General features: G+C 35.5%; 1 protein-coding gene across 4 annotated transcripts in view; it reads right to left on the bottom strand.

The window, feature by feature from the left end:
- INPP4B (inositol polyphosphate-4-phosphatase type II B) overlaps positions 1-13,428 on the bottom strand; it is an 807,880-nt gene that overhangs the window by 642,925 nt on the left and 151,527 nt on the right. The window lies entirely within an intron of this gene.

The raw sequence follows: 13,428 nt of genomic DNA, 5'->3' as shown, positions 1-13,428 counted from the left end.
CTTTCTTCAGCTGATCATCTCCCTTTTGACACCTTCTAAAATTGACCTTTCCAGAAACCTAACTCTGAAAATCTCATGTCCTAGGAAAGACCTTGCCAGAGATGACTGGCCATTCTCTAATTCCTCATGAATCCTCCTGAAACAGCCCTCTGTAGGAAACACTCCATGTTATGGCCTCTTCCATCCCATCGGTGTCTTGGAATCCTGTTTTTTGAGGCAAGGTAGTCTGTATGGATGGATACTATTGGCGAAAGTGTTACTCTTATCAGGTGACTTCTGTGTGGAAATAAGCCCTCTTGGGGATTCATATTTTATTCTAAAGCAGGATTTCACAAAGTGTGCTTCACTAAAGCCTAGTACTATTGGATGCAATCAGTATTACATAAAAATATACTAAAATATAAAAGGTTCCCTGTTACACTCATTTTAGGAAATGCTGGGCTATAAACAAAGTTTAAAAAGTTTCTTTACAGCAGGATTTTCAGAGACTAATATTCTACCATACATCATAAAACTACTGGAGAGACACATAAAATTCAGCATTTTCTGAAATTACCTGATTACAGGACTTTTTAAAAAAGTTATCAGATGGGTCAGAAATCTAGGCAGATATCTTCCTACAGGGATAATGCTAATGGTGGGTATTTTAGGCAATGTGGCAAATTAATTAGAGATCAAAATCAACACCACTGTAACCATACCGGTATCACCCTATTGGAGCAGTCATTTTTTCCACTTTACCCGCTTTCAACTCTTTCCTTACAACATGACATTAATTTGGTCACAATCACTTTTAATGGGAATGGACCTTTGCTTGAGAGTTTAAGTGTTTGCTTTCCCTTTTGATCAACAAAATTCTATGGACTGCATAAAAAATGGGATTGGGGTTTGTGGTGTTTTTTATTTCACAGTGTACATAATAACTGAGTAAAAATGAGATAAAGCTGATGAATAAACTTGATCATTGATATTATTTCCCTGCTTCTACTTGCTTTTTTTTTTTCTTTTATAGCTTGCAAGCTCAGTTATTACAAGGAAAATCAATAAACAAGCTTTCAAGGAAACTTATACCCAGGGAGAATAAAGACCCTTTTGCCTTGAAGTTATTCTTTTTCTTTTTTAAGGAAGTAATATCTGCTCCACAGCCAGAGTTCACTTTCAAGTCAACAGAAGCCCTGTGTGCTCATGAGGACTCCCTGCTGAGAGAACAGAGCCCCCCAAGTATTTTCAGAGGGATATCTTTTGTTACTAGGATAACTTCTGTGAATTGAATTGTTCCCAAATTCAGGCAGGATTGTAAAAAAGGGAACCAATGTAGCCAAGAAAATAAACCATTGTCCACAAATTGAGGGACTGGGAAAGAATGTAAGTAAGGCTACAAAAAGCAGCCTTTTCGTGTGAATGTAAACGAAACGTAACTTTATTAATGGAGCTGGGATTCTCACCTCTGTCCTCTCCTGGAGTTATATCTAGGAAATAGAGACTAGATCCTTTATTTTTGTCATTGCATGACAGTATTTAAAGGAGATGACCTTGGACTGCATGTGCAAGTTGCAAATCAAAGCAGCACCATTCAAAAGAACACAGTGAGATGATAGAAATGCTCTATAACTTTGTGCTGCTTAACATGTTAGCTAGTGGTTACACATAAATATTGAACGCTTGAAATGTGGTTAGTATAGCTAAAGAAGTGAATTGCCAATATTACTTAATTTTAATGAAACCAAATTTAAGTAATTCCATGTGCCTAGTTGTCACCATATTAGACAGCATAGCACTGGAGAATGAGAGCTGAATTTATCAAGTCAGGAGCCCCAGCCTTTTAGTAAGGACATAGAGAAACATGGATATCACCAAACCATGTCTCCTGGTCATTTCCTTCCAAGCAGTTATACCACAAAGCCAATGGCAAGAGTCAATAAAAATTGTCTGTGTCTACTTGAAAAATCAGAGTGAGTTTAAATAAAGTCATGGGTAAAAGTGGAATGGCAGTCACTGGTAGAAGGAGAGTCTGACATGTGTCTTAGTAAGACAAGAGAATCCTTAGAAAAATATATGCACATCCATGTTCATTGCAACATTATTTGCAATAGCCAAGACATAGAAACAACTTAAATTTCCATTAACAGGTGAATAGATAAAAATTGTGGCATATTTATACACATTAGAATATTATTCAGCCTTTAAAAAAAGAATGAACTCTTGTTATTTGCACAATCTAGATGGACTTTGAAGGCATTAGCTAAATGCAATAAGCCAGAGAGAGAAAAACAAATATTGTATGATCTTACTTACATTTGGAATCTTAAAAAAAAAAAATGAGCTCATAGATACAGAGAACAAATTGGTGGTTGCAAGAGGCAGGAGGTGGGGGGGGGATGGGTAAAGGGGATCAAAAGGTACAAACTTCCAGGTATAAAATAAATAAATCATGAGAACATAATATACAGTACGGTGACTATAGTTAATAATACTGTACTGCATACTTGGAAGTTGCTAAAGAGTAAATCTTCAAAGTTCTCATCACACACACACACACACACACACACACACTCTTAATATTATGTGTTGGTGACAGATGTTAATTAGACTCGTGGTGATCATTTACTAATACATAAAAATATCAAGTCATGGGGCATCTGAGTGGCTTAGTCAGTGAAGTGTCTGACTCTTGATTTCAGCTCAGATCACGATCTCAGGATTGTGAGATCAAACCCCATGTCAGGCTCCATGCCAGAACCTGCTTAAGATTCTCTTTCTACCTCTCCCTCTGTCCTGCCCCACTCATGCTCGCTCTTAAAAAAAAAAAAAAAATCATCACTACTTGAAATTAATGTAATGTTTTAGGTCAATTATACCTCAATGAAAAGAGAAAAAGAAAAGAAATAAAAGAAAAGAGAATCCTAAAAAAGAGTTACAGGATAAGAGTGTAACTATATGTGGTTGTCTAACAAATTACCCCACAATTTAGTGGCTTAAACAAATAACATTTTTTTATTCATGAATCTGCAACTTCGGTGGAGCCCATGGGAAGATAGTGCATCTCTGTTCCAGTCAGCATTGCCCGAATTCTTCCAAGGCTGGGAGCTGGAATCATGTGAAGAATTGTCCCCACACATGGCTGGAGATAACGCTGACTACTGACTGTTGAACAATCAGTCAGAACACTTTAAAAATGGCTACCCCATGAGGTCTGGACTTTTATCACAACATGGTGACTGGATTCTAAATGCAAGTGTCCAGAAAGAGTTTTGTACCCTCTTTATGGCCTAGCTCTGGACGTCCCATAGCATTGCTTCTGTCGGACTCTGATCATCAGAGAAGACACAAACCCAATCAGGTGAAAAGAGTCTTCAACTTTTGATAAGGGGTGCCAAGGAGGTACACAAGGAAATGCTCCTAAGACTAGATATATTGCTGTAGCCATTTTTTGCAAAATAATCCATCATTTTTTAATAAAATAGTTTAGGCTTCAAGTAATAGAGGCCTTAGTCAAACTAGATTAACAACAAAAAAGAAACTTACTGTTTTAAGGAACTAGTTAGCTTAAAGTTTCAAGTATGGTTGCACCTAGTGGCTCAAATGACATAATTTCACCTTTCTCCTACATGCTAATCATTCTGTTTCTTGCCTCTTTTGTCTCTTGTCTCTGTCTCTCTTTCAGCTGTCTCAGTGTCTTCTCCAAATAGCAGAACTAAAGATTACTGGCGATGCTAAGTCAACATTCTGACAATTTTTGAACCTAAAGGAAGTATTTTTCTTGTATACCAAGTCTCACAGAAGGACTGTGATTAATTTGTTCAGGTCCCATGCCCACCCCTTGTCCAATCCTGGGATCTGGAAAATGAAGTTGAATTTTAAGCCGGGTAAATTTTACCAGAAGCAAGTTATTAAATCTCACTGAACTGCCGTTTTCTCACAGGTAGAAAGGAGATTCTGATAGATTGATGGCAAAACTTACTCCAGTTTTCCCCTTTTCTGTATTCAAACAACTGCAATGTGATTCTGTGGCATCTTTCATCCAATGGTGAAGTCTATTTCCCTATCCTTGGATTCCATGCTAACCTGGAGATTTAGTTTTGTCCAATAGAAAGTGGTTGATATAACTTTGTGCCAGTTCTGAGCATAGACCAAAAAATCTCCTAAGCATTTTGCTCTTTGTCTCTCAGAACTCTGATACTACCAGGAGAAAAAGCTCAGTTTGGATTGTTGAGGGAAGAATGATCAAGTAGAGCAAAGCTGAGTCAGCCCAGTTCTTCCAGTCAAAGTCAGAGACACATAGGACAGCTCAGCCAAGATTAGTAAAACCAAACCACAGCTGACTTCAGCTGTCTGAGGATACATGAGCAAACCCAGCTAAGATCACCCAATCTGGAGACTGTGCCCATGAGTTCTGCTCCTTGTGTGTTTGTTCCACAGTTTTATTATGACAAATATGAAACAGTGATACCATTAGTCCCTAAATCTTAGTATTCTGTTTAAAATAGTGTCTGACCTCAAATAAGTAGTCAATAAATATTTGCTATGATTATTATCCATAACCTGCCAGTACCACACAGAATTTGAGTGTGGTAGCTTCCTAAAGAAGAAAAAGTTTCCCAAACTAAATTCCAAAAAAACCCACAAAATTAAAAATGAGGTATCTACCACATGCTGCACGAGGTCTAATAAGGACAGAATATTGATCTATTAAATTTTTAGCAATTTAATAAATTTAAAAGAAAAAGTAAGCCTATCATAACAGGAAGCACATCACTTATTGTCAGTGAAGTAAAAGTAGATGATCTCCAAAGCCCTTCAGACATCCTGTATAAATTTCTAATATCTGATCTATGCCCAGCTATCATATCATCAATTAGATCAAATAGCAAGCTTCTTCCTTGCAAAATGGATGCTAACATTTTTATTATATGATTAATTGCTGTTGTTAACAATATTTATACTTGTCCAAAAATTAGGACAAGAGTAATTTTATCTTTCCTAGCATTTTTTAAAGATAATAATTATACGTCTGATACAATTTTCAATGGTAAACTTTAAAAGAATAAATGCATTTGCTCCAAGAAAACATTATTATATCTTTATATTATATCTATATATTACCTTTACAAATACTGGAGACCCACATGCCTCTGAGCTTCATCTGTCAGTGTGAGTACTTGTAGTGGGGGGGAGGGGCTGTTCTTTCATAGTGACCCTTCTCGCGCTCTCTCTCTCTCAGGTAAGTCACACAGCCAGTTACAGAACTTCAATAGAACTCTGTGGCAGTTTACAGACTCCACTTTAGCTTGTAAATTCTCTTGTGAACCCAATTCTGTATTTCCATTTGTCTTTGACTTTTGTACTCGTGTATTCTGTTATTTCTTTTCTCTATAGGTCTTACCGTGAATTGCTCCCTCCCTGTTCATCACCCACAAAATACATGTATGCTAAGTGATAGTGCAATGTAAATAAAGCTCCTAGTCCTGTTCCTCAAATGTAACATAAGCAGGATAAGCAGTAATCATCGCCAATTTCATCGTTACCTTTATTTTCTAATTTTGTCTTCGCAATAACCCTAGGTATGGCTATGTAAGTCTTATTATCTTATTTACTGATTATGAGTGCCAAGGGGATAAGATGTGTATGTCACCAAATATGAAAGTACAGGTAGGATAACAGGTACAGCTATATCCACACACCAGTAAGATTATAATGACTGTGTGAAGAATAATCAGTTTGAGACTAAATTTTGTGAAAGCGAATTTTCAGATTAATGTGACAAAATTAACAGTACTTAATGTATATTAAGCACTTACTATATTCCAATAGCTATTGTAAAAGTAATGTTGTAAGTTGATACTAGCAGTAACTCAATTATTTAAGTACTTTTTTCATGGTTTTGTACAGGAAACCAATATGAGACTCTGCGGGTTAAAGAGCTTGCATTCAGTCTAGTAGCAGTAAGATAATAAATCACCAACAGGGGATTTGAATATAGACCATCTGGTTCCCACAAGTGTCCCTGTTACCCTCTTCTGTCTCTGAAATGAAGAATAAGAAGTTAGGAGAGAGGAGAGAAGAGTAATGGTAAATGAAAATTTATCAAGGTAGAAATAAGTACATCATACACAGGCTGGATCATTCCTCGTGTATGGGTTATGAGACAACATCTCGGTGAAGAATCAGGTGGAAATGAGGTGGGAATGTTTACGATGCAGCCGCAGAAAAGTAGCCCTTGATGATCAGGTTGAGGTATTTGAGGGTCTGCAACAGCCTGAAGGTAACCTGACCCTCTCTATACTTTAACTTAATCTATGTCAATGCACCAGCAAATGAACACGTTGAGGAAAAATGCACTGGTATATATGGAAGCAGTCAGTTTCTTGATGTGGAGCTACAAGAGTTTGTTTAGAATTGGTAGCATTTCTATTTAAAATACTTCATGAACATCGTGTCGTTTAACTATTTGTAAAAGACGAAAGAGACAGACTGCAGGCAGATGCTCTGGTCACATCTCAGCCCTAACCCCTTCTGGAAGGTTAAGTTCTGGAAACATAGGATGGATGGTTTTTATATCAAGCCAGCTGTGTGCCTCCACACAAGGTTTAATGTTGAAAGTTCCTTAACTGAACATCCGGCTTATAATGTGCCTTCCATTTTTCAGCAGCACTTACATATGTCACCTGGTCAATGGGAGGAAAGTACATGGGTCAAGTAACTGCAGAATGATTTCAAATGTATGCCTTACCATCTATAAACATAATTCAAGAATAATAACCACAATCTTGGGGGGAAATCTTGGTGAGTCCCTTTTACTAATAGTTCTACAACAGAAATGCAAAAAATAAGAAACTTGGTGATAATCTTATGAAGTTAAGCCAATAACTCTCAAATATAACAACTTCAGTATGAAAGGAATTATTTCTGTGGCCTATGTACTAGTTGAGTTAGCCCCTACCTCACTACACCAACTAAAACGATTCTTAAAAACCTTAAAAGTGGGGCGCCTGGGTGGTTCAGTCATTAAGCATCTGCCTTCGGCTCATGTCATGATCCAGGGTCCTGGGATCGACCCCCTCATTGGGCTCCCTGCTCAGCGGGAGGCCTGCTTCTCCTTCTCCCACTCCCCCTGCTTATGTTCCCTCTCTCGCTGTGTCTGTCTCTGTCAAATAAATAAATAAAATCTTTAAAAAATCTTAAAAGTGATGAGGGTATAACATTTACATTAATAACTTCTTTGGTAGAACTGGTTTTAGGAAAGGAAATATTTTCATAATTCTCATTTCCAGTTTTTCCTAAGAGATAGATATATTCTTTAATGCAGTGAAAGCATAATTTTTCTAAGGGAGAAACATGGAAGTAACTCTATATTTTTCAAGGTTATTTAAAAATCATTTGATACTTGATCAACTAATAGTCAATCACCTGAGTTCTAATTCATGACTAAAACCCAGCAGATTAGTTTGAATCATTCTGGTAATGTGAATCTGATTTGACCAGATCTTAACTGCATCATTTAAAATGTTATTAGGATCTATTGAACATTGGCCAGCACTACAATTGTCTTATTAATTTCTGGAAAAAAAAAACATTTGAGGTCATCTTACTTGCTGTTTCAAGAAGTAAACAATTATATGTATTATAATTCATGGAAAACATATATATATTTTTTTCTAGGTTGTTTTCCTTGTCTACTGGTGAGCAAACATCTATCAGAATCTTTGGCATCTATCAAAGTGTTCTGAGTGTCTTATAACAACAGAACACAGATCCAAGAAAGTTTAGACATGACTAAATAAACAGCACACAGATGTGGATGCTGAAAAATTAATACCACACAACCTGATGGGCTGTAGTACCAAAATGCTTCTGCAAAAACAGAATGAAATAAACCCAAGCACAAATACTCATGCAATCATGGCATAAATGAATCATAAAACATTGAAGCAGAAGTTTAGAGATCTGGCATCAAATACAACGTCTGACAAACTACTCAGCTGCACACATTGTTCTTCGTGTCATCTCATTGGTAGAGAGAACGTTGGAAGTAAAAGTAACTGGTTACATGTCAACAGAAACAGTTTAAAAAATAATTTCAAGACATTTTATGTTTGTAATCCTCCTCATAACTCAAAAACTGCCTCTTAAATTTTCAGAATAGGTACTTATATTCTCAGATAAGATGTTCTAATAGAGGACCAATTTGTTGTTGTCATTAAGAATTAAGGCCACAGGAACCCTGGGAGGTTGCTGCTGACATCTAGTGGCATAATTTTTTAAATGCCAAATGCATTAAAAATATATAACTAGAGAGAGAAAGGGACAAACGTACATAAAAATGCACTTGCAAAGTCTAGTGGACACCCCATGTCATAAATTATTTGCCTCTGCCCACACTACTCTGTTTGCAATGAATTGTTCCCCTTCCAAAGTAATGTTAGTACCACAAAACCAAAGAAATGAAAACTAACGCACAAGCTAAAGCCTTAAAGGAACCAATTCCCTCAAAGTTCTTAGTCCTCTACTGGGAAGTACCAATTCCCAGACAGCCCTGACTTCCAAAAGCCCTGCTCCAACCCCAACAGTCATTAATTTCATCTCCACTTTCTAAATAATAATCGCCCTTTCCACACCTAGTATTTAGGTACTTTTAGGATCCAAGCCTAAAGAAAATACTGTAAAGCAGAGAATATTTTATTTCAGACTGCATATATGCAAACATACACACACATTCAAAATGGCCACAAACTTCTTAGTCATGAGGTTCAACAGTTATTGCAAACTTAAAAATAGCTTTCAGGGACAGCTTTAATGGCTTCCAAGCATCAACATGAATAATGATGTATATAAAAACACAGAAAAAAACTGAACTTGGGAAAAATGATAAGGCGCATAGAGCATGCTTCTATAAGCATGTAAAGAGATTTGTTTTGTAGTCTCTATATGTGTTTATGTATGTACGTATGTATATATGTATGCAAGGGGTGCATGTGTGTATGTGAGTAGAACAAGAGACTTTCAAGTTTTGCATGTACCCCCACTCCAAACTAGAACACTGATGAATATAGTAGGTAAACACTGATTTAATGAATGAATACATAAATGAATGAGGGGGCAAATTACAATACAACATTTTTTGTTATTGGTTCTAATGTGAGATACGCTATTGGTATTGTCTTTATAAGGCAGGGTTTTTCTTGTGGGCAACAAGTGCCTTAGCTGTGTGGCTCAGGTTAGAATTTTCTTCCATGACATGTGTGCAAAGTGGCAAAAGCCAATGGGTGATAGAATTGGGCAATCTTCCCTTGGTGAAGAGAATGTTTCAATAGTGAAAAATTGTTTTCTTTATAAGTTAATGTATTTGAATTTAGATTTTATTCTCATTGAAAAGATGTTATAAGAGGACAGTAGGTTCTCAAGGCAATCTTAAATAATACAAAACATAGCTAAATTATAACTCTTATAGTACAAAGCACTCTTATCCTTTAAATATTACTTTAGTGGAAATCATGGTGATACAAGGAGTTCATTCATTCAAAGTTTGTGTGCTTTACTCAAAGTGGGAGTAAATATGGATGCAAAAGAATCTTCTTTACATTCATATTAAAGGAAAGAAATCCCATGTCTGTGTCTGTACCTATATATAATAAAATGATACTTGTACATATGCATATATACACACCTGTACACTTAAGAACTAGTAGTAGCAATCTATGCAAATCAGTGACAGTGCAGCATCTAGATGACTTTACCAAGTGAATATGGGTTAAGGGAAAGACACAGTTGTAGTGTTAGGATGAATTCAGAAGGCTTCTTAAAGAGAAGTTTTAAGGTTATGTAGGCTTAGGAATAAGGGAGAAAGATTGGGCATTCAAGGGTGGAGTATTCAGCTTAAAGAAAGACAAGAATGTTTAGGGTAAGAGGTATAGTAAGAGAGAGACAAAGGAAGAAATACAGGCAGGGGATTGATGGAAGAGCATGAATATTATTTGCAGGACTTGATTTTAGACAGTGACATGGCTTATAGTTTTGGGAGTTTTTAAACAGGTTTTAAAAAGATGGAGTACCCCACAGATTCTATTCCTCAGAGGAATAAAACATAACAAGAACTTTTCAAATGACAAAAAACATAGAAGCCAAAAAAATTATCTAAAACTATCATAATAGCTCTTTGTCACATAAATCTTCTTCAAGAATTACTTTTTAATCACTTCTGTAAGAAAATGCTCTGTGATCTCTTCTCTGACTTGCACTTTAAGCACTCTTTGGGAGCATACTTTGCCTGATGCTACACCTATATTCCTGCATAGCATTACATGTATCACACACAGTACCTAATTCAGGCAATATGACTATTATCACTCCTCTTATCACATGCCATAGACATATTTCTACTTCTCCTTTAAATTCACAGCCATTAATTTACTAATCAACCCGCAAGTTTTGATGATTTACTTTCCACTGTTACTTTAGGGTAGGTATGTAATAAGTAATATAAAATATAAGTAATGCAGTAAGCTCTTAAACTATCACAAGATTTTCATGCTTTTAAACCTCAACAGATATTACATCTGTTTCCTACAGCCTGTATAATAAACTACAGTGAAACATATAACTAAACAATTTATTTACAGTTTATTTTTTAGTGCTCTTGAACCTAAGCAACATACACTAACCTTATGATACAGTTTATTTTCAATTCTTAAAACCGTTTGTACTAAGTTTAGATCTCAACCTAGTGTACATCAAAAAAAAATGCCAAATCCTTAATATCTCATTACAGTTACCTACAGTTAAATATATGTGAGGAAAAAAACTTGATATTCTTACATAATAAAAATAAATTACATACGTGAAATTTTCTTAATGAAATTCTATTTCCAGGACATATAAAACATATGTAAAAACAGCCTCTATGTTTGTACATAATCTTTCTAGGGGTGTATAGAAAGATATTTTGACCTGACTAGTTGAAGTTGCTTCTCTCTTTGAGTGACAAAATTCAGAATATTGTGACTAAATCACTCCCTGTAAAAGAGTCAAATGCAGAACTTTTAAGTATCTTCCCATGCAAAAGTGAATGCTATTCAAACAGCTTGTTCCCTGAGCTCCATTGTCACAGTTAATCTTATACAAAAGTGTGTTAGTTTTTAACTGGGAAAATCGAATGGTCCCATTTGTCTAAAAATAACACCCTCACTAGTGTGTCTTAAACTTCCGTATTCTTACTAGGAGGCCAGCATTACCCTGATAACAAAACCAGATAAAGACTCCACTAAAGGGATGCCTGGGGGGCTCAGTCGGTTGAGCATCTGCCTTCAGCTCAGGTCCTGGGATGGAGCCCCGTATCAGGCTTCCTGCTCAGCAGAGAGCCTGTTACTCCCTCTCCCTCTCCCTGTCTCTCTGTCTATTTGTGCTCTCTCTCTATCTCTCTGTCGAATAAATAAAATCTTAAAAAAAGGGACTCCAATAAAAAAGAGAACTATAGACCAATATCCTTGATGAACATGGATACAAAAATTCTCCATAAGACACCAGTAAAACAAACTCAACAGCACATTAAGCATTGAAATTTAAGTGTCTATATTCCATCTGAGATAATAAATATTGAGCATCAATAATTAGCACTCAGTCGTATTAATAGGAATTTTTTATAAGATTGCAAACACTCCTATTTCAATGAGTCGAAAGGTCTAACTTAGAGAGATGATGATGTTAACACCATTTTCTCCACCCCAAATACTCTTCCACATCCCACTCCCAACCTGCATATAACCACACACATGCTAAAGCATAAGCTCTTTGAGAATTCTGTCAGACCAAAGCACTTGGACTCTAGAGTATACAGAACTGTTTCTTTATTTTCAAAATAAGTTTATCCATCTCTTACATACATAAAATAAAAGGTTAGTAAAATTGAATATTAGCATATACAGACCTCTGAAAAAAGAAAAATATCACACGAATGCATCCTGGATAGTCCGTGCTCTCTTTATCCTTTATTTTCATTCTAAAGCTCATAGATCCTTGACCCTCATTATTGGTTTCATCTCATTCGGTCTTTTTTTCTTTCCTCTCTCTTTACTGGGTCATTCATCAATTTACCCTCAACAAACACTTTACCACCACTTATCTCCCTATGCCTATATCATATAGCTCAGCTTCACCCTCTTCCACATATGGTCCAGGTAGTTCTCATTATGTCTCTCTTTGGCGAATCACAGTTAATAGTTCAATGCAAAAGGCAACCCTCAATTGATGTCATTAACCATTTTTAAGATATTTTGTAGTTTGAATTAACATTTTAGTATAGATAAAACTTGAATAGAGTGCCCACAATTCAAAATCCTCTTTAGAGGAGAAAAGCTGCTTCCCTAAGGGGTTTATACATCCTTTGAAGAACTGGAAGTCAGAAATAAGTAGAAACACCCCAATTTGCAATTCAGCCTAAAATTTTTGTTCAACTGCAAATTAAAGTTCAGAAGCAACTTTTCTGCTAATGTCTATTAAATTTAAATGCTACCTTTATTTCAGCACTCATTTGTTTTTAGGAATTCAATGATTTGTCAAAAATAAAACCCAATTAATTCCAATTACTATGCAGCCTAATGTACATTTCAATAATTCTATTATTTGTGTTCACATACATACAGTAATACTCTATCTTCACAGCTGTATGAATAGAAAGTATTGAGAGATGGGTCCAGTTCCCCATCACAATTCTAAGCTTTAGAAACACTTCTATAAAAAACTATTTTGAGATAGCAGTTTTATTCATAAAACATACACACATTATTTATCTGCATCTATAACCACACTTCATTTACATATACATGTCATTAGAATATTTGCATGAGTGTTCATATTCTTAGGCCAACATATGTAAATAAATCACATAGCAATTTGAAAATTTAGCAACTAAATAGGCAATCTGTTAAGTATAATCAGACATGCTATTCAGCAACTGTATGATATAATTCAATCTTCCAAAGAAAATATATGTTTTGCATGAGGGTGTCTTTATAAAAGCTTGATGAAGTTTTCTAGGAATTTGTACTGAAATTTACACATATTCAAAAAATAAAAGGTAAAGCCATCTGACTAATGCTTAAATGAAAGGAAAATCTCATCACTGTAACCTGATTTAGAATCTAATTGTCTTATTGTCTATCATTTGTAAATATGATACACTAATTGGGGCTATTTCCAAAGAGAATGCAATCTTCTTGTCAAGATCCTATTCACATATTAACATAAATGAAATAAAAGTGTCATAAAGTTAACCATTATCCATAACGTTTTGATAAGCTATATATATTATAAAATTTACTCTTCACTTCATAGATAGGATGAGCATCATAAATCATTCCCTCTGCTTTTCAGATAATGATTTGATTTTTTTGGAGTGTTATACAGTAGCTAAAACCAGTGATCAAAGAAAGCCAA

This window comes from Lontra canadensis, unplaced genomic scaffold (assembly GCF_010015895.1).
Source record: "Lontra canadensis isolate GAN:19392208 unplaced genomic scaffold, GSC_riverotter_1.0 scaffold1, whole genome shotgun sequence".
Taxonomy (NCBI): Eukaryota; Metazoa; Chordata; class Mammalia; order Carnivora; family Mustelidae; genus Lontra; species Lontra canadensis.
Note: the sequence above shows the minus strand (reverse complement) of the source record. Positions and strands in the feature narration are given on the sequence as shown.